Source organism: Phlebotomus papatasi, chromosome 2 (genome assembly GCF_024763615.1).
Source record: "Phlebotomus papatasi isolate M1 chromosome 2, Ppap_2.1, whole genome shotgun sequence".
Lineage (NCBI taxonomy): Eukaryota > Metazoa > Arthropoda > Insecta > Diptera > Psychodidae > Phlebotomus > Phlebotomus papatasi.
The window spans coordinates 104,672,116-104,686,038 of NC_077223.1; the positions used below are offsets into that span (position 1 = coordinate 104,672,116).

A 13,923-nucleotide genomic window follows, 5' to 3' on the forward strand; every position below is an offset into this window, starting at 1 on the left:
TTTTATAACAGTGAGAAATTTTACACAGATCGCGATTAAATAATTAATTCATCCGATTTCACACTATTATAGTGTTAAAATTTTACACATTTTCAAATTAAATAACATTGTTGAAAATTTTTCAACTATAATAGTGGCAATTTTCAATCACATGACAATAAATTATCAAAATTTTGTGCATTTTTCAAACATTTTTAAAATAAACAACAAAAATAATCGATTTGCACTATTATAGTAGTAAAATTCTACACATTTTTTTACTGTGTAAGGAAAAAACGTCATATTATTTACATTTTATTAGATACTTTAAATAGATTCAAGATTTTGACAAAAATGTCAATAGGGGTTCCCTTTCGAAGGTTCATTCGACCCTACATAAAATAATTGAAAGGCGTTTTATGAGGTATTGTTGATAAAAGGATTTTAAAAAAATCTTTAAAGTATTTTCATATTTTACTGACCAATATGATTTTTTTTACTTAACAAAATCCGGCACACTTTTTAGATCAGGAAAATTTCATGAAATCAAAATTCACATCCCTTTCTTTCCTACACGTTTTAAATATATCTATCTCATTCTTTCACACTCCAAATTCGATTGAGCTAAATTGAATTAGTTGTGATAATTAAAAGAAGAAGAAGAAGAATGCAAAGTATTAGATAGACATATGCAAAGCGTGTAAGAAAGCAAGGTATGTGAATGTTGATTTCATGAAACTTTCCTTATCTAAGCACTCAGAAAAATAGTTAATCGAGTAAAACTCGAGTAATCGAGTAATCGAATCGATGTTAAATTGACTCTATTTCGTTGTGATTTTCGATTAACTATATTTTAGAGTTGATTTTACTTTTATTTAGGTGGAATATTCGGAAGAGTTGTTTTAACTTTTTTTTCCCCAAAATTTACATGACAAAAGAGTGTAAATAACTCTTTTTAAGAGTTAAAATAACTCGTTCCAAGAGTTAAAGAAATCTTTTTGGGAGTTAAAATAACATCATTCAAATCCGTAAATGGATAGATTTTGTAATATTATGTTTTTTTTTATTTTATCATCTTTTTTATAATATATTCTTGATCTCAAGTTCCCTATATTTCGAGCGAAATATCTCGTATATATGAAACACTGTTAGGCATATTTCTAGTTGATGTTCCATATGAACTTTGTCACAAGAAAATCTTCTTGACTGATGTATATTCTTAAAACGAAAACACTTAAGCATATACTTCAGTCGAGATGAAATTTTACATCGAAAAAGAGTAATAATTACATCGATATTCGTAGAGTTAATTCAACTCTGCCATAGAGTTGTTTTAACTTTTTAGGTTTTTTCTTAGTAAGTGGTATGCCGGAGTCATTACCGACCGATTCGATTTTTTCTACTTTTTAACTTTGCTAATTTACTGACTGGAAATGTTTTCTCCGTTATAAAAATAAGAAGTACTAAAACGCGACATTGGGCTACTTCTAAGTAAATTATTTATTTCATTTTGGAAAATTAGTTTTTTGAAAGATTATTGTACTTCCTTGCACTTAGGTTTAAGCGAACTTCAGACTGGAGGTTTAGCCCAATTTCGGGAGATCAAGCAATTTATAGGGTTTAAAAAATCTAATAGATCACTTACGCTTATTTTCAATTCTAAGTCATAAAATTTTAAATAATAAGACTTTAAAGAAATTGAACTACATGACTTGAGGATTAGTCTAGATATGGTTTATACAAACTTTCAGGCTAGAGGTTGTATCTGGTTCCCAAATCTCCTTAATTTCTAAGTTATACAGTAGACTCTCTCAAATTCGGGCATTTGGGACCGAAATGTCACCCAAATTAGAGAGAAATTCGAGTAACAACCTTTTTGAAATGCAACGATTTTTGTTCGTCTGCATGCACATAATAAGTTTACATACTCATATATTGTAATTTAATAAGTAAGTAAGTAATAAGTAAGTTTATAAGTATGTTATATTTTAAGTAAGTCGGTTAATGTGTTTAAACGCTCAAACCCGATTTACACTCTTATCTTTATGACTCGCAAATTAAACTTGAGTTTTTCAAGTTTGCTCCTCAACATAAAAGAGTAATGTTCAATTAACCTGGCAAACGATTATGTTTATTGCAACTTCTCTAATATTGCAAAATCGCACCCAAATGGGGATTTCTCAAAACCCAAATTATACATCAAAACCGTAATTTCCAGCCACTTATAAATTTGATTTTAGCTGGGAGAAAATTCTCTAATTTGATGGTTTTTTCCCCTTGAACAATGCCAGCATCTCTGTGGTGATATCTTCATTGGGTGATTCATTGCAAAAATTACCGACATCCACTCAATCTAAAATGCATAATTCACCTGTGCGTTTTGCCGCTGTATTTTTCTCCGGTGAATCGTGAAGGTGAAAGAGAGAGAGAAACGATGTTACGCTAATGATGTGGAATAAGAGTTGCGCTTTAAATTGACTTTCAATGAGCAACACCTGTGCAAACATCAGTCGTATCTTCTGCCTCGATGGAGGTAAAAATTAAGATAAAAGTCAATATTTGGTGTATAATGAGAAGAAATCTCTTGGAATGTCGTGATTTTCTTCACGCACCTCCTTCGCAATTGAAGAATTTTTGTCAGCAGACATTTTATTATATGCCAATTTTCTTATTAGGCACCATTTAAACGGCGATATTTCTTAAATGCATTCAAAATTGTACTACACGTGAGTTAAAATCTCCCCTAGTGGTTCGTTTCTTTGGTAAAAACTCCCTACTGTCTGTTATAATCCTCACCAGAGTGTCTCGACTAAAATAGAAAATTTGACAGTTGAAAGATTACTGCTTATGTAAATTAAAATTCTGATGAACGTAATAGACTATGTAATTAATAGTACATTTATTTTGATTGCTGTCTAACTAATAAAATTTTAATCAATCTGCTGACATTGCATTAAAGACGTTTAAAATTACCTCTTTGTGACCTTTTATGGTGTCTTCAGTTATACAATCCCACTTGGATGCAATTCAGCGTTCCCAGATACCATCCCGTATATTTTGGATCTAATTCAGAAATTATAGGAATATTTTTGTGTTTCTGATGTGCAATTCAGCGTATCTAGAAAGTGTCTGTCTTTCGTAGATACAAATTCAGTAAGTCTCGAAATATTTCTTTTTCGAAAAATTTTAAGCATTTGTATAGGAATGAACATCTTTTTAATTTATTTAAAACAAACAGCTGTACATTCTAAATATTCTTTGGAGAGCGAATAAATAATAATAATAAATAAAAAAATAATAATTTCCTTGCTTCCTGGATGCAATTCAGCGTTTCTAGAAATGTCTCTGAGTTTCTGAGTTTTGTGATGTCTTTAGTCATACAATCCCACTTGGATCCAATTCAGCGTTCCTAGAAGCCATTCCGTATCTTTTGAATCTAATTCAGAAATTATAGGAATATTTTTGTGTTTATTATGTGCAATTCAGCGCATCTAGAAAAGTTCCTGTCTTTTGTAGATACAATTCAGTAAGTCTCGAAATATTTCCTTGCTTCCTGGATGCAATTCAGCGTTCCTAGAAATTCTTCCATCTGTTTTGGATGTAATTCAGCATTTCTAGAAATGTGTCTGAGTTTCGTGGATCCAATACAGCGTTTCTAGAAAAGTTTCTGGGTTTTATAGATATAATTCTGCATTTCAATTGAGGAATCCTGAAAAACATTTTTGTGTGTCTGATGTGCAATTCAGCGTATCTAGAAAAGTTTCTGTCTTTCGTAGATACAAATTCAGTAAGTCTCGAAATATTTCCTTGCTTCCTGGATGCAATTCACCGTTTCTAGAAATTCTTCCATCTGTTTTGGATATAATTCAGCATTTCTAGTAATGTTTCTGAGTTTCGTGGATCGAATACAGTGTTTCTAGAAAAGTTTCTCGCTTTTGTAGATATAATTCAGCATTTCAATTCAGGAATCCTAAATAACATTTTTGTGTTTTGTATATGCAATTCAGCGTTTCTAACAAGGTTTCTACCTTAAGCGTGTTTAGAAATATTTCCTTGATTTTAAAAACGGTTCTGTGTTTCTTAATGCGATTCAGCGTGTCTAGAAAAGTTTCTGTGTATCGGATAGAATTAAGTGAGTGTCATAAAGTTTTTTTTTTGTTTTTTGGGTAGAATTCAGCGTTATAGAAACGTTTCTGCTTTACATAATTGCAATTAGGCTTTTAAAAAAACGTTTTCTTAAAAACGTTAAAACGTTCTTTCAGCATTTATAGAAATGCTTTCGTGTGTCTTGGATGCAATTCAGCGCTTCTAGAATCCTATTATAGCCGAGACACCCTAAAGGCAATTATAGCAGAAACAGATAGCAAGGAGATTTTATCTAAGAAACATACTACTATGAGAAATTGTCCAAGATACACAATTCAGTGCACTTCAAAATACCCTCGTTTAAACAGACCTTTACGATGTATTTGCAGATTTGTGAATTTTATCTTGGACTGAGTGCAAGTGTCCCCAGAGAGTTATCAGGCAGTTTTCTTGCAAATTTTTGGAGTTTTCGAAGAAGCAACAAAATAATCACACACCTGGCGATTCAATGGACTTTGAGGGGCTAAATTCACGCGCAAGGTGAGGAAATGAAGGTGAGTGGATCAGAGTTCATTGGAATTGCGTGCCAAAAACTGTTTGGAATGAATTTCTTGATTACCTTACAAGGTAATACTTAACGTTTTTTTATTCAATTTTCTGTGGTATTTGCCGTGATTTCTTAGCAAAATTTCCTCTAACTTTGATATCTTACCGAAGTATTTGTTATGTTTCTCCCCCCCAGCAAAAACAAAGATGATAAATCTCTCATAGTTATAAATTCTCACAATCATTCATTCTCTAGAAACTGCTGTAAATATAATTTGTGTGCAGGTGTGTTTGGACTGATGGTGTCATTCTAATCAAATTGGCATTTGGTCAATCAGATAGATTAGGAGAAACTCCAAAAAGCCGATAGAAGAAGAAAATCAATTAAGCAATTAGCGCACTTGAAGTGATCTTTCGCCTTTTGGGATTTTTTTTGGACTCTGCCCCCTTTGACATAAAAGAAAAATCACTGGAGTATTTTTTTTCCACCTGGGACAGAGATTAATCGATTTGAGTTGTACGTGATTGGTGCATTTAAACTTCCTTAACCTGGGCTGTCTTGCTAAATTTGTGCGCGGTTCTTCGATGTAGATTAAAATTGGTCTTGAGACCAATTCTCGATGGAGGAATGCTGGGGTCAAATGGGCATACATGAGTTGAAAAGTGTGTGGGCGTGTTTGGCTGATCGTGCATTTATCACACACTTTATTCCTCTCTCTGGACTCTATAGAGAGAAATTTATATATACATGATGGTAGGGCAATTTCATACAGGGGCTATTTTATTTTTCCAGTTTTCTTTTGTCAAATCCATAGAGACCATGTCATTTGGTCCAGTATTTTATTTTCTTTACTAGTGGCTATTATAGTTACAAGAAGATGAGGATTAATAGAATTTCCAAGTAACAAAACTAATCCTGGTAGGGGATTCTGTAACAGTATGACAATGTCATATGACAAATTTAAAATTTTTCATGTGATAAATTCGGAAGAATTATTCAAAAATCCGACTCATATCAGTTAGAGTTTCATAGAGCTGCTTTCCAATGGCCATTAGATGCTCACTGAGTTTTAATGTTGTTCTATTCCAGTATTTACCATAAAAATTTGTCATATGACATTGTCATACTGTTACAGAATTCCCCTACTGAGCTGTTTTATTCTATAATGGTGGAGGACGATTGTAATTACTTTACATAACGGCGTTATCACACTTGTACATTAAAATTTTAATGTGATTCACATTAATTGTCGCTTGTGAGCGTCCAAATATATTATTTGTGTCTTTGAGTCACTTAATATTTTGGGTTTTCTATTTATTGATAAAGAAGTGAACTTGGCCTGCATAAATAAGTTTAAATTTACTTAGAGCATAAATATTTTTCACATTAAAAAATTAAAGAGAAAATCGCATTAATTTTTCGCATTAATGCTATAAATCAATTTATATCAAATTTTGCGGGCCAAGTCTACCTTTTTATCAACAAATAGATCAAATTTTGAATATAAAATGATTCAAACACACAGATTACACATTTGGACTCTCACCAGCGACAATTAATGTGAATCATATTAAAATTATAATGTGCAAGTGTGATAACACAGTAAAGGTTACATAGAGAATTTAACTTACTTAACAATGACCATACCCAAGTAGCAAAATCTGACCCTCACGATGGAAAGTTTTAGCAAATCTAATATATTCATTCAGTCATTACTGAAGTCATTGACAGTCATATTAGTGATAGCAGGGGTTAGTCACAATGAAATAAGACATCAGATGTTTTAAATGATGACTTTTTCTTGTCACAGCCACTTATATAATTGACATATTTTTTAAATACTGTCAATATTTTGTTTAAAATCAACAATCTTAGAGGGAGTAGGTGTTCATTTAGAAAGATTGACGTAGTTTTTTTTTTGACGGTTATCCACTCTTAATCATGCAACTTTCAATGTCCTTGGAATCTATGAGTATTGTGTAGAAATGTTCAAATTTCAAATGATAACTATATGTAGAATAAATATCATTTTATCCGTTAGAGGTCGCTATTTTACATGGAACATGTCAATAGTGAGTTTTTTTTCTTGAAATAAAATAGGCAAACTGTAATTTTTATTTTCTACTGATAGCGTTATTCCCACTTACTCGATTTTTTTTTAATGAGAGCGGTCCTATTTGATCGACCAAACAAAATTTCGCCGTTGAAGTATTTTCTATAAAATGGAGGGAGATCTCTAGTGGCCAAAAGTCTGCGTAATAATGCTAGACACTAGGTGTTTTCAATTTATAAATTCAAACTAATTTTTCACAATTATTGTTCCTATGCGTTATTTCGCGTTAAAAATGAGTACAATTGATAGATTTTCTCAATTTTATTGACAAAAACAAACAATAGGGGGAAGTAGGAAACTTTCGAATGTGGGGCACCTTTGAAATTGGTATTTTTCTCCTACGTTTAAGTGGAACTGAGCCATATCATAATGTAATTAGCTTCTCAATGTGTTTGTGCATCTAAATTATATTACGATAAGGCTCAACTTTATTTAAAAATAGGTGAAAAATCCCAAGGTGTCCCACTTTCAAAAGTGTCCCACTTCTCCCTACTTGATTTTTAAAAATCAAGTATCCCTCATATCGATCCCTCAGAATATAAATCGAACAACTCGCGAATGGCCAACTTTTCAGGAGAGCGATTACATGCTGATCATAGGATTTTTAAGATTTGGAACCCATATAACTTTTGGAATAATTAACTTTTCGGTATAATATTCACGGGGAAGGTAAAGGGTGTCAAGGAGTACCCGAAAAGCAAAAAGAAAAAACGAATTTTGCAAAAAATTGAGTTGTTCGGATTATATTCTGAGGGATCGATATCTTAAAATAGTATAAATGTATCAAAGAGGTAGAGTTTTGTAAACAATTGTTAAAAAATATAAACACAATGAGCTTTGGTAACTCGCTAAGTTCGTTCAAAGTTCTGGGTAGGAAAGTATTATGCCAGAAAATATCCTATAGGGATGACTTCCTTAGGATTTTCAACAATAGCGGATGATAGTCGCTTCAGAAAACGTTTCTTTGCCTTAAATTATTTTTTCTAGCTTAAATGGTTCTTTTGTAACAGAAAAGTTGTTTAAAAAATGAATTTCAATTGATATCCCACATTTTGCCAAAGTCTTACACAATTTAGGATCCCGCGGGTAATTTGAATTGAGGAAATTTGTTGCAAAATGTGTTCTGGTTATAATCCAGTGATTTCTAATTAATTAAATTAAATCTTATTAAATCCAATGATGTTTTAAACTACAAACTTGACACCTTTCTCTACGCATTCTGGCATCATAATATTCAATGGTCTGTCTTTTGATGTTTTATTTTGATGAACGTAATAGACGATGTAATTAATGGTCATGATGACGTCAACAATTCGACACTAAACTTACATTTATTTTGATTGCTGTCTAACTAATAAAATTTTAGTCAATCTGCTGACATTGCATTAAAGACGTTTAAAATTACCTCTTCATGACCTTTTGTGGTGCCTTTAGTCATGCAATCCCACTTGGGTAGCAATTCCTATTCTCTGTAGAATGGTAAGTAAACCACATACAACTTTAATAATCTTATACTTCTTCCTTAATAATCTTATATTACTTCTTTATAATGCTAAAAAGAAATTATTTTTTGAGGAGTTTGCAGAATAAATAAAAATGGAAACATGTTAATTTCTCTAAATGAAGCATTTTAAATCAGGCCTGAGCTAAATTAAAAGCCGAAGTGAATTTGGTGGTGCCAGTTGGGATTCTTCGAAATGCCGCGAAAATTCACGTAGAGAAATTGAGAGGTTTTTAATGTGAAAATTGTTTGATTCCTTAGAGTTAAGTCGTTTTCACAAGAAAATCCTTTTAATAATTTATTTGAATACAGTTATTTCGGTTAATTGTAAATACTTGTCAATATTACAACAAAAACTTTGGGATGAAATTTTGAGCTGGAAGACTCATATTCTTTTGAGCTGTCCCAAAATTCAGGATAAGTTTGAGAAGAATGCTTTTGTACAACACTATTTTGGTTAATAAAGAATGCAAAAGTACATATCACAAGAAGGGACACGACTTGCTAATAAGGATAAAATAGAGAAGAAAATATTTTGTCGCATTTCAGAAATTTTTTACAACCGCAGCGCCGCCAGACGTCTGTCAAGTGAGTTATTTGTGCGTCTATCTCTCTCTCGAGTTGAAATGAACCGCGATTTAGGAAGCTTGTCATTTGAAATGATATTTTCTTTAAATTTCTTCATATTTCCACAAGATTCAAGAAAAAGGGTGTGTAGTGAAGAGCTACCCGTCTTCTGACAAAGATATCAAGAAGACAATTTATTTTTATGAGAGTTTTTCTTTCTATTTATGTGATCGGGATTAGTGTTACCATGGCTATCTGCAATTTCCATTTGAACTATCAACACAAAATTTCTGATACTACACGACTTTTAATAAGCACAGGTCCGTTTTAAATGTAAAATGTTTTTTTTTTGTAATTTGTAACTCCGTGATACAGAATTTTAAAATGTCTTAAAATTAAATCAAAAAACCTCAGACTTCTTATTTTAGCTGAGACACTTGAGGAGTCATTTAACGGTAAATAGAAAGAATTTATCGCAGACACTCACCACCAAGGAAAATTTCCCGAGACTCACTAGCATGTAACACAGATAAATGCGTTTCGAAATATCCAGGTTGGAAAGAGCATAAAAGATTCTATATAGCTAAAATTATATGAAATCGAAGACAGTGCTCTATGAAATGCTCCACACTCCCCTATGTTACTCTGCCGACCCAACATGTCCACATGCATTACGAGCACAGTGCAAAAGCAGGTGTTTGCTGCACCTTAGCATTTTTGTGTCTTGGACTATGAGTTCCGGTTTCCAATCACAATTTTTTTTTTCCGAAAATAATATTTTCGTCTTTCTGTGTGGTTTGCGTGTGACGAAATAAATCACGTCACGGAGCACAAAAGACGATGTTGTTGCTCCATCTGTTAAAAACACGATTTTCTGTCAACATGGGGATTTCCTAAATCTCGCAAAATTTGAAATAATGTGATCGATAGTGAAATAATTGGCGTAAAATTGTGAAATGCTCAAAAGAAAAAAAAGCTCTCGAGTATTTCAGTTCCATCCCGTAAATCGTCGCATCTATAATTTGTGATATGCTCACGGTGGATTTGATAAGAGAGTTTCTTTTATACGCGAAGGAGGTGAGAACCAAGTAGAGAGATTAAGATTGTTGTGAGACATTAGGTTGATTCACGATAACATTATTTAGTGTGTCAAACTCGCAAGTGCAAATGAACGGAAATAAGAACACACCTGTGTGTAATTTAGGTTTGATGGTTTTTCTTAGGTACTCATTCCATTTCCCTTCAATCGCAGATTACGGACGAGTTTTACGAGAAAATATGTGACTAGCGATAAGACGCGGACATTGTGGGACAAAGTTGCTGGACTTGCACTATTTCAGTCAATAAAATTCTCTTTAAAATATTTCTCAATAATTTCGCCCGTTTCCCTTCTTCCTCTTTTGGCTTTCGTGACTATGCGGACACTCTGGAGAAAATTGCACACCCGGAAAAGTCTTGAGAGATGGGGATGAGGGAGAATGATGAAAATCTCTCCATCGATTTGAACACGTGTTCATGAATTTTATTGCTTTTCCTTGTGTATTCATTTCATTGCAAATACTTGAGTCACTCCCTTTTCCTCCCTCGCTCGAGGGTTGGCTTTTCCTTTCGTGGTGGAAATATTATTGTAGGGTGTGTCTGTCCTAACGAGCCCTCATGTATTCATGAGGGATGGAAAAGTCTATCGTATTCTCTCCCCTTTTTGCATTTTGTGTGACTATCTCATCCGTTTTTCCTGGTGGCTGATGTTATCCTTGTTTCTGAGGCTTTCACACTCTGAGGGTGTACAATGTATATGGTGAATCCATGTAATGCTATTTGAGTGCACTGCACCATGGCAATTCCATTTCCTCTTCCAGAGAGAGAGATAGAAGAGCTGACAAAGGGATTTTCCACCCTTCGACATTTTCCTTGCTTTTTTGTCATGATTGTGACTTTATGATGGAACATCGGATTACCATTTGGAAGATCCTTCACCTCATTATTCTCTGTGAGATTTACTATATCTTAATTTCTTTTAATCATCAAGAGCTATAAAAACATAAATTGCACGGGGGCTAACTATCCACTTTTTAACCTCAATATTACGTTATTTTTACTTGAAATAAATACTTCAGAACTACACAGACTACGACGTATATCTAAGTACATAATTTGACCGAATTAAGACCGAAGTAAATGTAAACTAATTTTAAATGTGCACGATGAATTAACGAAAAAAAAATTGTTAATTTGCTACTTGGGTATAGTATAAATATTTAAATATACAGAAGATTTCCCTTTTGCGAATTTCACATTAAGGGAAGCCTTTTGCATTTGATATGTTTATAAAACATAAAATATCTGTTTTGCCATTAGTCTTTTACAACAAATTCCTAGAAATTGTAATATCGGTAGGATACCCAAATAACACAAGGATTACCGAGTGACATGGTAACCATATTATGATGTCACTTTAACTTACCTTTCGACTTCTCCGAGCTTGATTAGTAGGAACACTTAAAAAACTGTTATTATTCAGGTTTCAAGATTATTTGTCATTACCTTAAACTTACCTAATTGCGACGTAATTAAGCAAAGTTATTTAAATGTGGTAAAATATATGTCATAAGTACGTAAACAAATAGCAAGCTTATAATGTGGAGCTCCAGTTTTACAAACCTTTGAGTTTTTATACAGATATTTTACGTGCCAAAAATTAATTAATTTAAACTCTACGGTGGATAAATTATTGCTCTGATGTGTTGTACAGCAGCACCAATATTGTGATTTGAGATACAACGGAAGATATATCTCGGCATCTCTTTTTGACCCTTTTTGTCTTTCATTAAGGACGCCAAAATAAAATAGTTTAGTCTATTTTTCTGTAGCCATTGTGCCAGTAATATCTCGTAAACATTGATCGTAGTTTTTCTTTTTATCAGAATTATAAATATATAAATTATCAGAACTTATCGTAAATTAAAAGTCCTTTAAAATCTGTCACCCAATCTAAGAAAACGAGAAGTACTGGTTTTTGAGTTGGCGTTATGGATATTCTACCTATTATGAGGACATCGCAAGTCACATGAAAGTCCAATTGCGCAAAAGAAAATTAAGAAAAATGGCAAGAAATGTACTTATCTCTTATTAGTTAAAACCTGCACAAGTGATCTGCTGTTAGTGATGATCCTCCAATTTTCCAAACACAACGAACTTCAAGAAATCAAAAACATAGTCTAATCGACCACTGAAGAATGTCCACTTCCGGACCGAAAGCTCTGGACGAGAATTAGATTTTCTACTTGAAGTGAAACAAAAGTTTCACTGGCGATCACCGGATGTTTCCTCATAGAAAAAGAAGTCTTTCATATTAATTTATTTTTCAGAGATCGTTCGGCCGCCCACAGTCAGTGGCCCAGACTATAGAGTAACCTATAAGTGCAATGAGAGTCATCCCTGTAGTCTCTATGCTCGGAAAGATACCACCGCATTATTATGGGCGAATATCTTAACATGACCGTTGTATATTGGTAATAGGCTGTTACCTATATCATTTTGGGGTTGATATATATTACTCAATCATGACTTAATATTGACCGCATTATTACAACTATATCATAACTCTTCCAATATATTGTTACTGATCTTAAAAATTCCCAGGAAAGAATTGAGGGAAATTCCTCACAGCATTTCTGGTCCAAACCCAATGGGTAAACAATTACTCCGACTCAAAAATAACTGGTTTTTGGTGCACAAGAAATGGTCAAAAAATTACTCCGAATTGGAATCTTAAAAAATCGTCGTATTCGCGTCGAATTTTAGTCAGAGCATTACTCAAAATTGAGTTAGTAATGATTATACTTAGAATTATATTGCACTTCAGGTTCCCTTCTAATTCGGGAAATATTTTACGGTGTATCTTAATTTTCAAGAAATAAACTTAAGCTTAAGAAAAATTTTAAAATTTTTGTAAAGATACGGTTTTAAACCGGATTCATCTCTAAAAACCGGTTTTAAAACCGTCTTTAAAATTGGCCGATTAATCGAGTTTTCGAAACCGGTTAACCGTTGTTGGAATCACTAGTCAGCGCTACGTCGTCCTTACCTTATTGCGACCACAGTTACTTATTTAACTTTATTCTATTACTACATAATTATAACGAGAGGCACTGGCAGGTTTTGAGTAATCTGATCAGAATTTCACCAATTTTTGCAAAAGTCGTTACATTATGCTCATTACGTCATGTCCACCTGATTCGGCTACATGGGTAGTCAATCTGACTATAGAGGATTCACCTAGATAGCGAGACGTTTTTAATTCAATCATGGGCAAAGGCAAGACTATTTTCTGTCTCTACTCTAAAATTGGTGATAATTGGGTATTGGACTTTATCACCCGCTCAGATTTATGCTTACTTGTACACAAAATACATCAAATTGAGCTAAAGAACCCTTTTTATTACACTTTTAATCGATTTTCTTAAACAGTTCAGTTGGACATGGACTTCCACCTTCGGAATGGTTTCTTAAATTTCCGCTTCCACCTTCCACCATTGAGTCTCTGGTCTATGCATTCAGTTGTCCAGAGAAAATTGCCCTCAACATCAAAACACAGTGAAATATTGATGCAAGTCAAAAATACCAATTGCCCACATTGTTAGATATTGAAAGGCACCTCGTCATATGAAATTTAATGTGCAATTTGACCTCTCACGGAACATCGATTACGCCCATTTGACGAGACTTTGACACGTAAATGGGGAGACCATTGAGCATTTTTTGCCTCCTTTTTTCTTGCCCCCACAATTGGACGCGATTGCACGATGATTGGGATTGGCGAATGCTGAATGATTTATCCGTGGACGTGGCTGGAATTCGCGAGTATTGATTTTTCGGGGCTCAGAAATGCACGTGCAACCAACTTCCTATCAATCAAGCGCGCAGGAGGGACAGAAAAAGGTACAAATGGGCAATTTTTAATGCCGCCAAGTGGATGGAATGGAATTGCTGATGCCCACACTAATTTGTGACTCATCCGTGGGGCCCAGGTCTTTGAGCAATATGCGCGACATGTTTTATTAGCATCCAAACAAACACCAACTGCAGATGATATTTTAGATCTTTTCTGAGACTTTGGGTTCTATCTCT

At 33.5% G+C, this 13,923-nt stretch overlaps 1 long non-coding RNA gene across 1 annotated transcript in view; it reads left to right on the top strand.

The window, feature by feature from the left end:
* The window catches only part of LOC129800598 (uncharacterized), a 132,961-nt gene that overhangs the window by 85,242 nt on the left and 33,796 nt on the right, over positions 1-13,923 (top strand). The window contains exon 4 of the long non-coding RNA XR_008751637.1: positions 4,455-4,619. This is a non-coding gene — a long non-coding RNA (uncharacterized LOC129800598). The remainder of the gene's footprint in view (positions 1-4,454; positions 4,620-13,923) is intronic.